Below are 14337 nucleotides of genomic sequence, written 5' to 3'. Positions count from 1 at the left end.
AAGTATTTTGGTCTCTTTTATCAACTACATTGACTTGTGTATAAGTAATAATTATGAAAGATTTCATGAATTTTTTGTCCTGTTGTAGTTTAGTTTAAGGGAAATTATTTAAAAACTTTTTATTTACAAAGTAGTTACAACTTATTTATTTACAACTTTTTTCTACATAGTTTCCATTTAAATCTCTACAGCTTTTTCTAGATTGGCAGAAGGCAATTCTCTGATTCCATTTTCATAAAAAAGTATGAATTTAATTGGACACAGATTTTTCTGCCTGTCGTTGAAAAAACATCCCCTTAAAAACAGACACAAAATCAATAATTTTGTATTAGCAGTCCAAACAAATGACAGTCACTTGATGACAAATTGGAGCTATAAGGATGATCAACTATGGCCCAGTGGGGTAGCTGCAGTTTTTCTTGAGATGTGGCGGCATTACAGGGTGTAATGTTTTACGTGATTGTTTTTTGATCATGGAAAAAGTCAACATACACCTTCCCTGTAATCCCCCACAAAAAAAAAAAAAAAAACATCTAGAAAGAACCTTGCCCATCAATAATCTTGTTTTTTCCTTAGATAATAGTTTCATCTTTTGAATGCCTTCCCTACTTAACCATTTCATTTAAAGGATGTAATGATGCATCCACATCTCATCATAGGTAAGAATGCACTTTAAAACTGTTCTCTTCTGCTTCATATTAAACCAAAAGTCTCTCACAAATTCCAGCTTGCTTGGCCTGCTAATCACCACTCAGAATTGGGGAATCCATTATGCAGAAATTTTTTGAAACTAACTCATTTTGATAAATGAATTCCTCTACATTGTTGTGGATTATTCAAGTTTTTGCACTAATTTAATCCACTGTTACTCGTCACGACCTTCAGTAAGGTCCTAAATTTCATGAATTCGATAAGGCATTATCCTGGGTTTTGGTCAATGCAGATACGTCAAAATTTGAAGATTATTATTATCACCAGAGAACTATATACACCATGGAAATGCTTGTATTTTTAATAGTTGTATCATCAAAATGTGCATGTTTGTTTATGAAATCTGTTAAACATTAAACATTTGGTTTAATGTTTTGCTTGCTAAAAATTCAGAATATGCTGTGCAATTTTAATTGTACTAGTTGATTGCTCATCCTTTATGGAGTAACTGAATGATGGCATGGATTAAAAATAATAGATGAAAATCTAGTATCAAAACCTGTCATTAGAGATCCTGGATTCAAAACTTGATTAGTCTTTATAATTAGCTTATGCTAAACAAATTTCAAGTAGCATATTCTCATTCTAGAAGCTTCAGGCTTGCGGTATATTAGTCATAATAAAGAAAAAAAATTTTCAAAAGCTTCTGAAACAGTGTTACAGAACCATTATTCCGTATATATTAATTTTTTATAATTCTGAATAATGTTTTGGTTTATTATACACAGATCATGTTATTTTAGAATATTGGTTTGTTATAACTATATGTTTCGTAGTTATTGTAGTTAAATGGTCTGCTCTTTAAAGGTATAATACAGTTTTTCACAGGTAAGGGAATGGAGGTGCAGTTAAGATTTGTACAATAATTTTTATTGCAAGATCACTAATACCTGCATCTTATCACACCATTTGAACACTTTAATTCTTTTGTACAGCCCCAGCATCACTTTTTATTTTACATCTTAACTAATTTACCAGTAATTTTCAGTTTCTTTTAAGCATACTGCTGTAAAATGTTTTTCTTTACATGCATTCTTGAACTAATTGTTAACACTGATAAAAATTAACTCCATAAAATAATTTTCTTTTTTCCAACAAGTCTTCTCTTATCTCTTGGAGTTATTTTATGAGCAAGACCACTGTTTTTAATAAATTCTGCAGTTTTTTAGATAAGCTACAAATGTATCCCAATGGAATATGCTATAAGTTTTATTCCGTAGTTTTGTGATTTTTATGGATTAAAATATTTATAGAATCTTTAGCAACTGTTTAATTTGCTTGTTGTAGAAGAAATAAAAAAAAGGATTCTTATGTATGCTTTTCGGAAACCATCTAGCAATTGCACAAGATTTCATGATCTCTATCATAACCTGACGACTCTCTGTCCACTTTTGAAATATTTTTTGATCTCTTCCCACCTCATAACATTTTTTATGATAGAAATTAAATAAATAGATACATCACTAGAAGTTACTTGCACTAATTAATGTACCAATAATATCAGAAAGTGCTACCATAACTTTCTTATCTGTATATGAACATTCATAAAAACTTAATAGAAATATCTTAAAGATAAGATATATCAAAAGAAAAGACTTTATAGAATTTGAATGAACACACTTAATGTAGAGAAAGAGGTAATGACAGTGGATCTTATATACAACTAGGACCACATCTGTCAGGAATCATAGGCACACCCAAGAACTGGTGGCCATACAAAAGGTTTTATATTCTCATACGCTTTTTGTTACAACACTAACTTTAAAAAAAAAATAAATTGACGTACATTTTTTATATAAATAATTTAATGAAAGTAGTATAAATAATCGTATATTGCACTAAAGTTCTGTTTAATTAATATCATTATTTTCTAACAAAGAATTCATAAGATCAGATTGAAAATTTATGTAGCAGTCTTTTTAACATGTACATTTTACAAAATTTAACTTTTTTCTGAAAGAAACTTGATTTGGCATTGCAACCGCAATCCAGGACATAATTTGAAACTTCCTGGTAAAAAGCGTTCAGATTTTTCCCTGTCAAACTGTGACATGTAGTAAGGCCACGAAGTACCTTTTAAAACATCTAAATAACTACTTTAAAAAAAAGAATTTTGCAATCATAATACTGTGATTCAAAAAGGACTTCACAATTTTAGAAGCACATAAAAATTTATTTAGATAACTTACAGATTCGATTGTGGTCTCTTTTCATAGCAAAATAATCAAATTTTGACTTACATAGTTCGTTTATCAAATTTCATCACCAGTGTTAAAAAGGGATATATTTAGTCGCTATGTGTTCAATGCAATTTTTGTAGAGAATATGGTACGGAGCCTCTTAGTAGACATACAATTTACTCTTGGCATTAAACATTTGTTAAGACAAGTTGTTTTGTTAAACATTAAAAATCACCAGGACACACACATGTCCCTGAAACTGCTGTGGAACAACTCAGAGAATGCTTTGCACCTAGTCAGAAGAAATCAACTTGATATGCCTCATATAAGACTAGCATTCCACAAACGACTGTTTGGCACATATTATGTAAACTATTACATTTGAAGCCAAACAAACAAACAATGTTTCAACACATTATAATGATGACAAAGTTGATGGCTGCAGTTTTGTGTGGAAATGAGGATAAAATTGCAGACGATACAGTTTTAGACAATGTAATTTTTAGTGAGTCAACGTTTCACATGAGTGGCAAGGTGAACACCCATAAGTGCCAAATATGGGGTAGTGAAAACTATCATAAAACTTTGCAGCACATTGATAGCCGTAAGGTCAATGTTTCTATTTCGTAAGCAAACGAAGACTGTACGACGACCTGCTCTTCTTCCAGGAGGCAACTATAAATAATATTGTTAATTTGGACATGCTTCAAAAGTTTCTAATTCCTCAGACGATGATGACCAAGTTGGATGCCATTACTATCAGCAAGATGGGGGACCACCTCACTACTGCCTAGAAGTTTGAGATTTTCTTGATATTTGGTGGATTGGTCATGAAGGTCCAGTTGCATGGCCACCTTGCTCCTCAGATTTGTCCCCACTAGATTTCTTCTTTGGGATTTCATTAAAGATCAGGTTTTCACCTTTGCCTATTGATCTTGGTGAGCTAAGACCTCAGTTGCTTTACATATGTCACAGTCATGACAGTTTGGATCCAACATTGAACAGCAACAAGTTAGTGTACTCTTTTCTGTAGAAAAAAATCCATTATACACAAGTTAGAATTAGCTCTAATTTTATTGAAGTCTGAATAAGCAGAAGTTTTAAAAATATATCGCATACCTGAAAACTTAAGTTTTGAAGGAGATTTAACATTGACATTTTTATTGTTGAAAATAAGTAATCCTTAGTTCCAACATTTTAGTAAAATATGTTGTAATTCAATTCACACATCCCCTGATAGAATCGATCAGAAATTCAAAATCAAAAGAATCAATTTCTCCCTTCTCCCATATTGTCATTTTATATACAACGATGAATAACAGTAGAACATAAAAAATTGTATTTCCTGAGCAAAACATATCTGTTCATCAGTATATGTGTGTTATCACTGTTACATCATTAAATTTAATTTTGAAAAGTGTTATTTTTATAACTTTGTCCATATTGTTTGGAATTCATTACATTTCATGTTTATGATTTTAGATTACACTACATAGTTCTGGGGAATAGTATTTACAACATAAATATGATGTCTTATAAAACCTATAAATAAGATTTACCATGTTCAGCACTTGAAAGTATAAAAACTGTAGTATTTAACTGAAGGACAGAAGTTTAGCTTTTTTAAAGCTTTACAAATAGGTTGTATTTTATTTTATTTTATTTATAAGAAACGTTGTTTAGAAATGAATTTAGTGGCAAATTCTTAGTTATCATAAGTGCAAAATAAATTAAAATTCATTCAAAAAATTGTGTACTTCTTTTAAAACATGAATTGATGTTTAGTATTCACATTTACATCTTCTAATTAGGATATCAATTTACTGAGCAAGAGTTGAGCCTATTGTAATTTTTAATTTATGTGCCTAGTATCTATTTGTATTTTTATATTGCAGGTGTGATACTTATAATGAAGTGCCATTAGACGTGAAAGTTGTATTGTTCAGAATAATCTTTTTTAGAGTAAACAAAAACCTTTCTGCTATTTTTATAGTACAAACAAGTTTAAATTCTTCCCACTATACAATTCTGTTTTCTTCCCATGAAAAAATAAATCTTTTTTGTTAAAGGGGCGTATACAATTCACAAATAAAGATTACATAAATTGAAAGGATAAAAAAAGGTACATATAGATTTATTGAGTCAAATAAAATCATTTGAATTTGCGAGAAATAGCTAATTATAAATTAACTCTGTGACATCAGTCTACTTTACTGTCCCAGTCTAGTGCATCATAACTTCTTCAGTATCCTGCCCCTAACTTCTGTTTCGTACCTTGTAATTTTTGTTTGAATAGTTTTGTGTTATTTTAACTTTGCTTATATTTATATACATACTTTATTGGTACTCTTCTGTTAGTGATTTTTATATATAAAAATAATAAAACATATTGAAAATGTAGGGTATTGCACTGTGTATAGATGTTTGGACCAAAGAGGACAAAAGAAAATGTGTGGTCTTTTTGTTTCATAGGAGGTAAATTTATAGTTATTTTAAGTCAATCGAAATTTCCATTATATGTTCAATCGCTTAAAAATTTCTGATTATGATGAATATGAATGATTATGATACAAGTGATAAATACTAAAAATGAAAAAACATGACTGCCCAAAAAAAAAATTGTTGACAAACACTGTTCTTTAATTCAAGATAATTATTATATAGGATAATTAAAGAGTGTATGGGTGACAATTTTGTATACAGTATAATTTTTTTCAAATTTTTTAAATTCATTAAAAATTTAATTTATTTATAATACATTATACATAAATATGTAAAATATAAAATTGATTTTATTTTATATATATATATATATATATATATATATATATATATAAAATTGATTTTATTTTATATATATATATATATATATATATATTATTATTATTATTTATGTAATATATAAAATATAATAAAAATATATATATAAATTAATTAATTGTATATATTTATGTAGCCTATGTCACTCCCAGTAATGTAAGGATTCCAAATTGGGGTCATACATCTAAATCAGTTCAGCTGTTGAGCGCTGCTGTTGTGGAACAAACATACATACATATTTATATCCTAAATACATTACACTCCTTTTTGGGCATTCGTGTAATGAAAATTAACTTCAAAAGCCTGGGTAGAGAACAGTGCTTGTTTGGAGCCGAGAAGTGTACTTTCAAATGAAAACAATTCCAGTATGAAATTAACAGAAGGAAAGAGGTACCGACTGAAATGGATTATTGTGATACTGAAAAGTTGCTGTTGAAAAATTTAGTTGAAGAGACAACACTCGAATTTTAATAGGCTTATATTGTAAATTATTATACGCAGTATGACCTTGGAAGTGAAACATTACTATAGTATAACTTTATATTTAATCCTCTAATTTCAGAAGTGTCGCTCTTTGAGAATATAAATGATTCTAAAATCAGCAACTTATTAAATACTGATATTGACAAAAGCTTTATAATTCATCTGACTAAGAGTTTACCTAATCACCGTAATTAAGATAGGAATTTTGTTCTACCACACTTACTTGTTAGGTAAACATGTAAACGTTTTGATAATCAGGATTCTAAAATTAATTATTTCAACAAAAACTACAGTGCCTGATGATTACTTAATAGAGCCTCTGGCTTCAGAGTATCTATCATACTTCTAAAGTAAGTGTGTGTCAACATATACAACTTAGAAGTGAATAAAAACATCTTTAATCTTAAGTTTTAAAACATTTTTACAATTTAAATCACGTTTTTGTTTGCTGGGATCTGAAAAATTTGTTCTGATAGAGTTAACAATACATAAAGGAAAAACTACTTGGTCTAAGAATTTATCCAGAATGTAAATGTAAAAAAGACAAGGACCTTCAGGATTTTATTTATTGGAATATCATCTTTAAGTAAATGCTCTTTAACCTGACCTTGTATTTTATAAACTAAGATTGTGCCTTGTTATTATTAAAACATCACTATTTAATATCAGTCTGTTGAATGATGGATTTTTTCATAACAAATTGTTCATCAGTTTTTTGTATTATACTTTCAACAGCAGATACTTCAGTCTTTGAGGTGATTTGTTATAAAAATTATATTCACAATTCAAAATAAAAATATTAGATTCTGTGCAGTTGACAGACTATAAAAATAATGCAAAATTCATTTATAAAAATTAGAATATTAAGGAATATTATTGTCATATTTGTAACCAAGTATGTTCTAATCCTCTAGAAGATTTAATTAATATGGAAAATCTTAAACCTGAAAATTAATATGGAAATTTGTGGTTTAAGGAAATTTAATCATAAAGGCTTTTTATCTGTTGAAAATTTGATTGACCAGTTTCTCCAATAAGGTGTGATAGCTTGTGCCAAAGGATCTTAAGGTTAATGAGGGATCATATAGTATAGCTTTAGAAAGGCAATTCCAGGTTAAAGATTGATAAGCTAGAAAATTTACAAAAGACACACATCACAAAGGACCGTCTGAAAAAAATTCATGTAAGAGTTATGAAGAACACCTTCCTTCCAATCCTGATTTTTTACACAAGACACAATTCCATGTGTCTCATGAAAGATGCCCTTGGAAAGAAGTGATATCACTCCAATAAAGAAGCCTAAATGTGACTTTTAGAGTAACATAAGAGGACCAAGATACAAGAAATGTATTTTCTTGATAATAAAGTTATAAAGAAAATTAAAATTCTGTTGCATATGTAGTTATTTTTAAGGATAATTGTGCTATAAAGAATAATATTAAAATTCTAGTTGTTCTCACCAGCAGAACAGTAATACTCATATATGCATTTTTGATAATAATGACTTTATGTTGCTTTTCCAAAAGAAAATCTTTAAATATGATAAAAAAAATGGTAGAATCTGAAAACAAAACGTGTCAAGCAGGTTATGAATCTCTAGAAACCTCGTCTATTTTTCATGCATGTAAAACTTTCACAGCAATACTAGATATAAGAGGAGGGTTTATTGATATGGACCAAAGTTTACTAGTGTAAACTACACCAGTAAAGTTTACTAGTGTATTTTTTCTGAGTAGAAGTTATTAGGCTTGATATCTTATTGTTAAATATAGTATATTATTTCTCCCTGTGTTACAGATGTTGCAGACTTTATGCAATTCTCAAATTAATGCAGAGAATCCTTTATTTATAAATACTGTACATTAAATATATTTTAGTTAAAAAATGCAGATCTTGTAAGGAAGAAAATAAAAGGAATGATAAAAAGTATATAAATATACAAAAAATGATAAAAATATATAGGTAATTTTTTCAACTGTAGAATGATAATAATTCATCTTGCAGTTTTCTGCTGTTGTATTTCATCCTGGGTTGTAAACAAGAAGTTATCGTTTTATTCTAAAAACAGATATTATTATTATTAAATGACAATCTTAAAGCAAAAATATTCATTAAAAAAAGAATATGTTATCTTATTGACCAAGACAGTAAAATAAATAAGATAAATTAAGACAGAGCATCCTTCTAATATACATATGACAGATGCAATACTGTAACTAACAGAATATTAGTTATGACATTGTAATAAATCTCATATAAAATAAGTAAAATTTATTCAGATATATATTGAACTTGCTTTAGTTGTTTTCTTTATAGTCCAATCCTTGGGAAATTTCACACTAGTTTTCCAACATTTTTCCCACTGATTATATTAGTACGAGAACTTTCGTGCTGAAAATGTTTTTAGCTCATTGGTTAGAATCTTTTTTTCACAGACCTTGGTATGGCAACCCTTCAACCTACGGAAGAGGTAGAAATCTTGTAGAGCTGAAGGAAAAAAATGAAAATGTATTTATAAGCCAGAAATTAACAAACTGGAGGTTTAACAAACTGGAGGTTGTAATGCAGTACCCAATTGTTTGTAGTAGCATTTCAGACTCTCCAGACCCATTGTTGTAATCATTAAAAACATCTTTGACGAAGGCTTAATTAATTATCTGTCCATTGATATAAATTCTTTTGTGCACAATGAATTTTGCATCAATTTGAAATACCAATGTATTTTTCAAAATTATACCAACCATTTTCAATCCTAAGAATCTGTTCATGTATACTTTCTTCAGTTAAGGAGACTTTTTCATGTACCATTTTGTCTTGGGATTGTACTCTTAACATCTATGATTAATCCTGTTATTTTATTTAAAGAAACATGTTTTAGTTTTGAGTACATCAAATTCACACCTTCCTTCACTCCATATGCAAGTGTTTGGATACTAGTTTTGCCTGTACAAATGGTCCGTTAATTCTGTGAACTGCATTTCTATTGATACATTTATTTTCTGGAATCATTCAGTCACTTAGCACAGTCCACATTTTGATTACTTCTGATAAAATTGGCCTTGCAGAATGAGGTTCATCTTAAAGATTATCTTTGTCTTCTTTGTATGTTTTCTGTCGCTTATAAAATCAATGCAGTAACATCTAATTAAGCTTTAGATAAAGAATGAAATGTCTTAGTGGAATGATTGAATTTACTCAAAATTTGACACCATACGGTTGTTCACTATCTTCCTGCAACAGATGGCAGCAGTTCATGATAGACTCAATCCAGTTGAATGTGTACTGATGTTGTTAGCAATGCACTAATGACATTGCAATATTATAAATAAAAAACTCTGTACACTCTTATTATATTATATGATGTAATTCATTCCTCACTTTATATTATATTTATAAAACTGTACTTTTTATAGTTATAAAATTCTGCATTAAAATACCTACAGGTTTCTCAAAATAATATTTTTAATTATATTAATTTCTATGGTATTATCACTAATTATGATTTTTTGTCTACATTTTTAGGGATAGTTAATCATTTAATTATATCTATGTGAATTTGTCACTATTCGGCTTTGCTTTCATGTTGCATGCCAGTTATCATCTTTGTACTGTACAGGAAACTACTGTTAATTTTCTCTAACACTATTCACAGTCACAGGTATTGTTAAGATAGTCAAGTAGTCTGAATATCTTTTTGTTTTTGAACCGTAGCAATAAGTTCCAGTAAAATTAAACTCAAGTTAATTTTTTTTAATGGAATTTATTTTCAAGTTTATTTAAAAAATGTATTGTATTTCTATGTTAAAGAAGTTTATTTCACTTTCTAAATTTGGTGATGTTAATTCTGAGTCATTAGAAGGTAACTTTTCCCCTTGAAATACATTTTTACATTACATAATTGATTTCTTTTTCTGTAATTGTTATATTTTAATTGATTTTTATTTCAGAGAATTAATCTGTGTTAAATAAAAATACAAGTGTCAATTGCAAATGATGAGTCTGCTGCAGCATGTTGTTTTTATAATGATGGTTGTTAATTAAACACTAACTACAGCAGTGAAAAAATACTTTAAAAAAAAAAAAACGTATAATATTTATTATATTATATATATGCTGTTGTTCAGTTCACTGCGTTACATTTGTTCTCAGCAGTAATCACATTTAGCTGGAATCAATATTTACGATGCTACCATGTTTATGCTATGGATTAGGACATCATGGAACTATGTTCTGGTTCAAAAGTGGTGCAAGTTGATTATCTGTGATAGGTTTTTATTTATGGAACAATTTTAATTTTACATAAAATTTATTGTGTTTTCAATAAAATAATATTTAGTTCTTCTAATAATTTATTTGATTCTAAAAAAATCATGATCTTTGTGAAGGGCTAAAAAGGTCATTTTTAATTTTTTTTTAATATATAATAGTCTATTTTATATTTTTTAACAATAAACAATAATTTAATAAAATTATTGTTTTACTAATAAATAGAAGAAATATAAATTTTATTTATTTAACTGAGGATTATTTATCTATGAGAATTATATTTTGTATGTATTGCATTGAACTTATTACCTACTGAATTTTCATTATATCAAACATTTAAAACATTCACAAATGAATTATGTAATTTAAACATTAATAATTTATCATTAATGTTATATAGATTAAATTTTAGAGTTTTTAACTCTTAAATTTTCAGCAGTATTATTTAAAGTAATATAATATTTACCAATAAAATATATCTATGTTGTTCTTTCATAAAACATTGTTTTATGACTATTTATGGAAATATGCATTGCTCATTCTTAGCCCTTTTTGTATTTTTATTTAGTGTATAAATAATATTTTTATTACAGTATGCATTTTTTAAATTGATTTGGTTGGATATGTTAGGATATAATTTATTGATTTTGTTAGTGTTGCCATTTATGATCCAATGCAATTTATGGCTACAATTAGAGTAAGGAAAGTATTGTCCTTATTTCTGTAACATGACAAATTTTTATTTGTAACACAATTTAAAATAAATAACTAAAACAAACAAAAGGTTGTTATTAATATTCATTTATACTAATCTATTGAAACTTGTTCTTAGAGTATAATCTTTCATAAAATATAGTAAAATGACTATTGATATCACCTTTTTTACTCTGAGAAACAACATTGTAAGAAGGTCTGAACCTTGAGTAGAAGATATATAGAGTGATTCAGGAGGATAGGGCAATACTTTGACAACTCATTTTAGAGGCTAAAAATAAGAAAAAAGTTCATATAAACATAGGTCCGAAAACACTTCGTTAGCGAGTTATACAGGATGAAAGATTTCGTCCGAGTTTCAGTTCCTCCAGGTAAATTAAGGCTTTCTGAAATTCTGGAAAGGTCAATTAAGGGGTAAATTCAATTGTTTCTTAAGGTTTTTGAGCTGGGAAGTCGAAAAAAATAGGTCCCAGAACTGTGTTTCTTTTAGTTTCTAAGATATCCAATGTAAAACGCCAAAAATAAGGTCAAAACACACATTTTGACCCTTTGTTGTTAAATTGGCAATAAATCATACATTTTTTAAACATAAATTGTAGAGAATTTAATTATAAGAAGATTGATGTAAATAATGTCAACAGAACAAATAAAATTTAAACATGTCGACTGTTATTAACAACAAAACCGATGAAAACTTAGAAGAAAATGTTACAAAAAAAGAAAACAGATGTGTCTAGTAGGTACAATAATTTTAGAGCTACAGAAAACAAGTTGGCAACACTGATTTTTTCATCACAATTTGTTTAAATACTACTCACTGTTGTCAGTTAATTGTGGTAATGTGTTAAACACCCTTTCGCTGATCAATCGTGTTTGCAGTATTACGTCGAATTCTTATCGTAAAACGTTTCAGAAAACTGTTAAGAAGTGTAATTTTGTATTCATTTTACAGTGCATAAAAATCAAGTCTGTTAATATAAGTGAAATTCTGTTTAGTTTTGTTTTGAAAAATGCCGCGTATCTTCACTAATGCCGAATATGCCGACACGATTTTCATAGATGGATTTTGCAATGAAAGTGCTGCGGCAGCGGTTACGGAATATCGATATAGGTATCCTGGTCATATTGTACCAAATCGTAAAGTATTTGTTAGAATTTTTAATAATCATTGTGAGAATGGTACACTTCCCAGTGCTCATATTTCATCTGAACGACAAGCAAATCATGCTGATGAAGGTGAAAACATTCAGCAGATGGTTCAACGTAGTCCGGCAACGAGCACACGATTAATTGCAACACGGCTCAATATTTTACAAAGTAGAGTATGGAGGATATTAAATAATAATGGATTGCATCCTTTTCATATTCAGAAAGTGCAACATCTCCAGCCTGGTGACTACACCAGCCGGATGCAGTTTTGTCAATGGGTTAATAGGAATCAACATTTAATTCCATTTATACTATTTTCGGATGAAGCTACTTTCACCCATAACAGAATAAACAACACACCGAATGCGCATCGGTGGTCTGAAGAAAACCCACATGCTACAGTGGAAAAACATTTCCAACAACAATTTTCAGTGAATGTTTGGTATGGTATCACAGATTACCAATTAATTGGTCATTTCATACTACAACATCGTGTCACAGGGAGAAATTATCTGGAATATTTGTGTAATGAATTTATTATATTGCTGGAAAATATGCTCTTAGAAAAATGAATTGAAATGTATTATCAACTTGATGGAGCTCCTACACATTTCACATTTCTTTTTTTGTAACATTTTCTTCTAAGTTTCCGTCGGTTTTGTTGTTAATAACAGTCGACATGTTGTAAAAATTCTCTACAATTTATGTTTAAAAAACGTATGATTTATTGCCAATTTAACAGCAAAGGATCAAAATATGTTTTTTGACCTTATGTTTGGCGTTTTACATGGGATATCTTAGAAACTAAGAGAGACACAGTTCTGGGACCTATTTTTTTCAATTTCCCAGCTCAAAAACCATAAGAAACAATTGAATTTGCCCCTTAATTGACCATCCCAGAATTTCAGAAAGCCTTAATTTACCTGGAGGAACTGAAACTCGGGCGAAATCTTTCATCTGTATAACTTGCTAACAAAGCGTTTTCGGACCTATGTTTATATGAACTTTTTTCTTATTTTTAGCCTCTAGAATGAGTTATCAAAGTATCCTCCTGAATCACCCTGTATACTGTAGTAATAGTAGAGTCATTATTATTACTTATATGTAGTTAAGGTTACGGAAATTACCTTCAATGGCTAGTGTTGAGGGTACTGGCATGTTTACTGGAAAGAAGTTCAGTTTATTTGTTGTAAGTGATAATGCAATTTTTTTGTCTTATAGTAATTTTCAAATCAATCTGTAGTTGAAGATCATGTACCTGATCTGGGTTACTCCCATCACCATGCTGTTCACTGTTATTATAAGTAGCGCTGTATTACGATAATTTTAGAGCACAAAAATCAAACCATACAAATTAGTAATCTTATTTTACAGAGTCTCTCTGATTCATATCTCATATTTTTAAGTGAGAATAAAAGATAGAGAAAAATGAGATAAGAGTTTTTCAGCTGTAATTTAAAGACAAGAGAAAAATGAGATAAGAGTTTTTCAGCTGTAATTTAATTTTGTTGCTTTAAAAGTGATTTTAATTAGAAGACAAAATAGTCAAATGTTTTTGTTTAGGCTATTCCATTTAATATATAAGAGATCACTTTTATAATCAAAACAGTAATAACAAATAGGTTATCTGAAACTATTTAGTATTGTATTTTATGTAGATTTTTTCATTGGGCAGGTGTTTACAATTAAATTATTTGTTAATTGATTATTATAGCAGTTACCTATAAGTGCAGTATTTGTAAATATTCATTATAATAGAATTTCACTAATGATTTCAGATTTGTCTGCATTCTTGGCTTTATCCATTAATTTTAATAAAGTCTGCAAATAGTCTGGGTGTTAGATGTCTGTCTAAAAAATTTGCCTTTCTGTACACAGTATGTACATGGATTTTTTTATACAAAATAAACCTAACTTCTATTATATTTTATCTATCTTCCCTGGTATTAAATGTTTTGCCATTACAAGTTAGGTTATATTACATTTCTACTGTTAAAATAAACACATTCTCCAT

At 28.7% G+C, this 14337-nt stretch overlaps 1 protein-coding gene across 5 annotated transcripts in view; it reads left to right on the top strand.

Annotated features, from left to right (window-relative positions):
• The window catches only part of DCAF12 (DDB1 and CUL4 associated factor 12-like protein), a 75644-nt gene that overhangs the window by 48806 nt on the left and 12501 nt on the right, over positions 1-14337 (top strand). Inside the window, exon 7 of one of the 5 annotated variants that reach the window (XM_075353708.1) lies at positions 10142-10721. The exons of 2 other annotated variants lie outside the window; for them this stretch is intronic. The gene's annotated coding sequence lies outside the window, so the exon portion shown is untranslated. Of the gene's footprint in view, positions 1-4373; positions 4531-7991; positions 8077-10141; positions 10722-14337 lie in introns of those variants that run through there. 2 more of the 5 variants (XM_075353710.1, XM_075353709.1) reach the window with 2 other exon arrangements.

Source organism: Lycorma delicatula, chromosome 1 (genome assembly GCF_047948215.1).
Source record: "Lycorma delicatula isolate Av1 chromosome 1, ASM4794821v1, whole genome shotgun sequence".
NCBI classification, from domain to species: domain Eukaryota; kingdom Metazoa; phylum Arthropoda; class Insecta; order Hemiptera; family Fulgoridae; genus Lycorma; species Lycorma delicatula.
The sequence above is the reverse complement of the archived record's forward strand: the minus strand, read 5'-3'. Positions and strand labels throughout refer to the sequence as shown.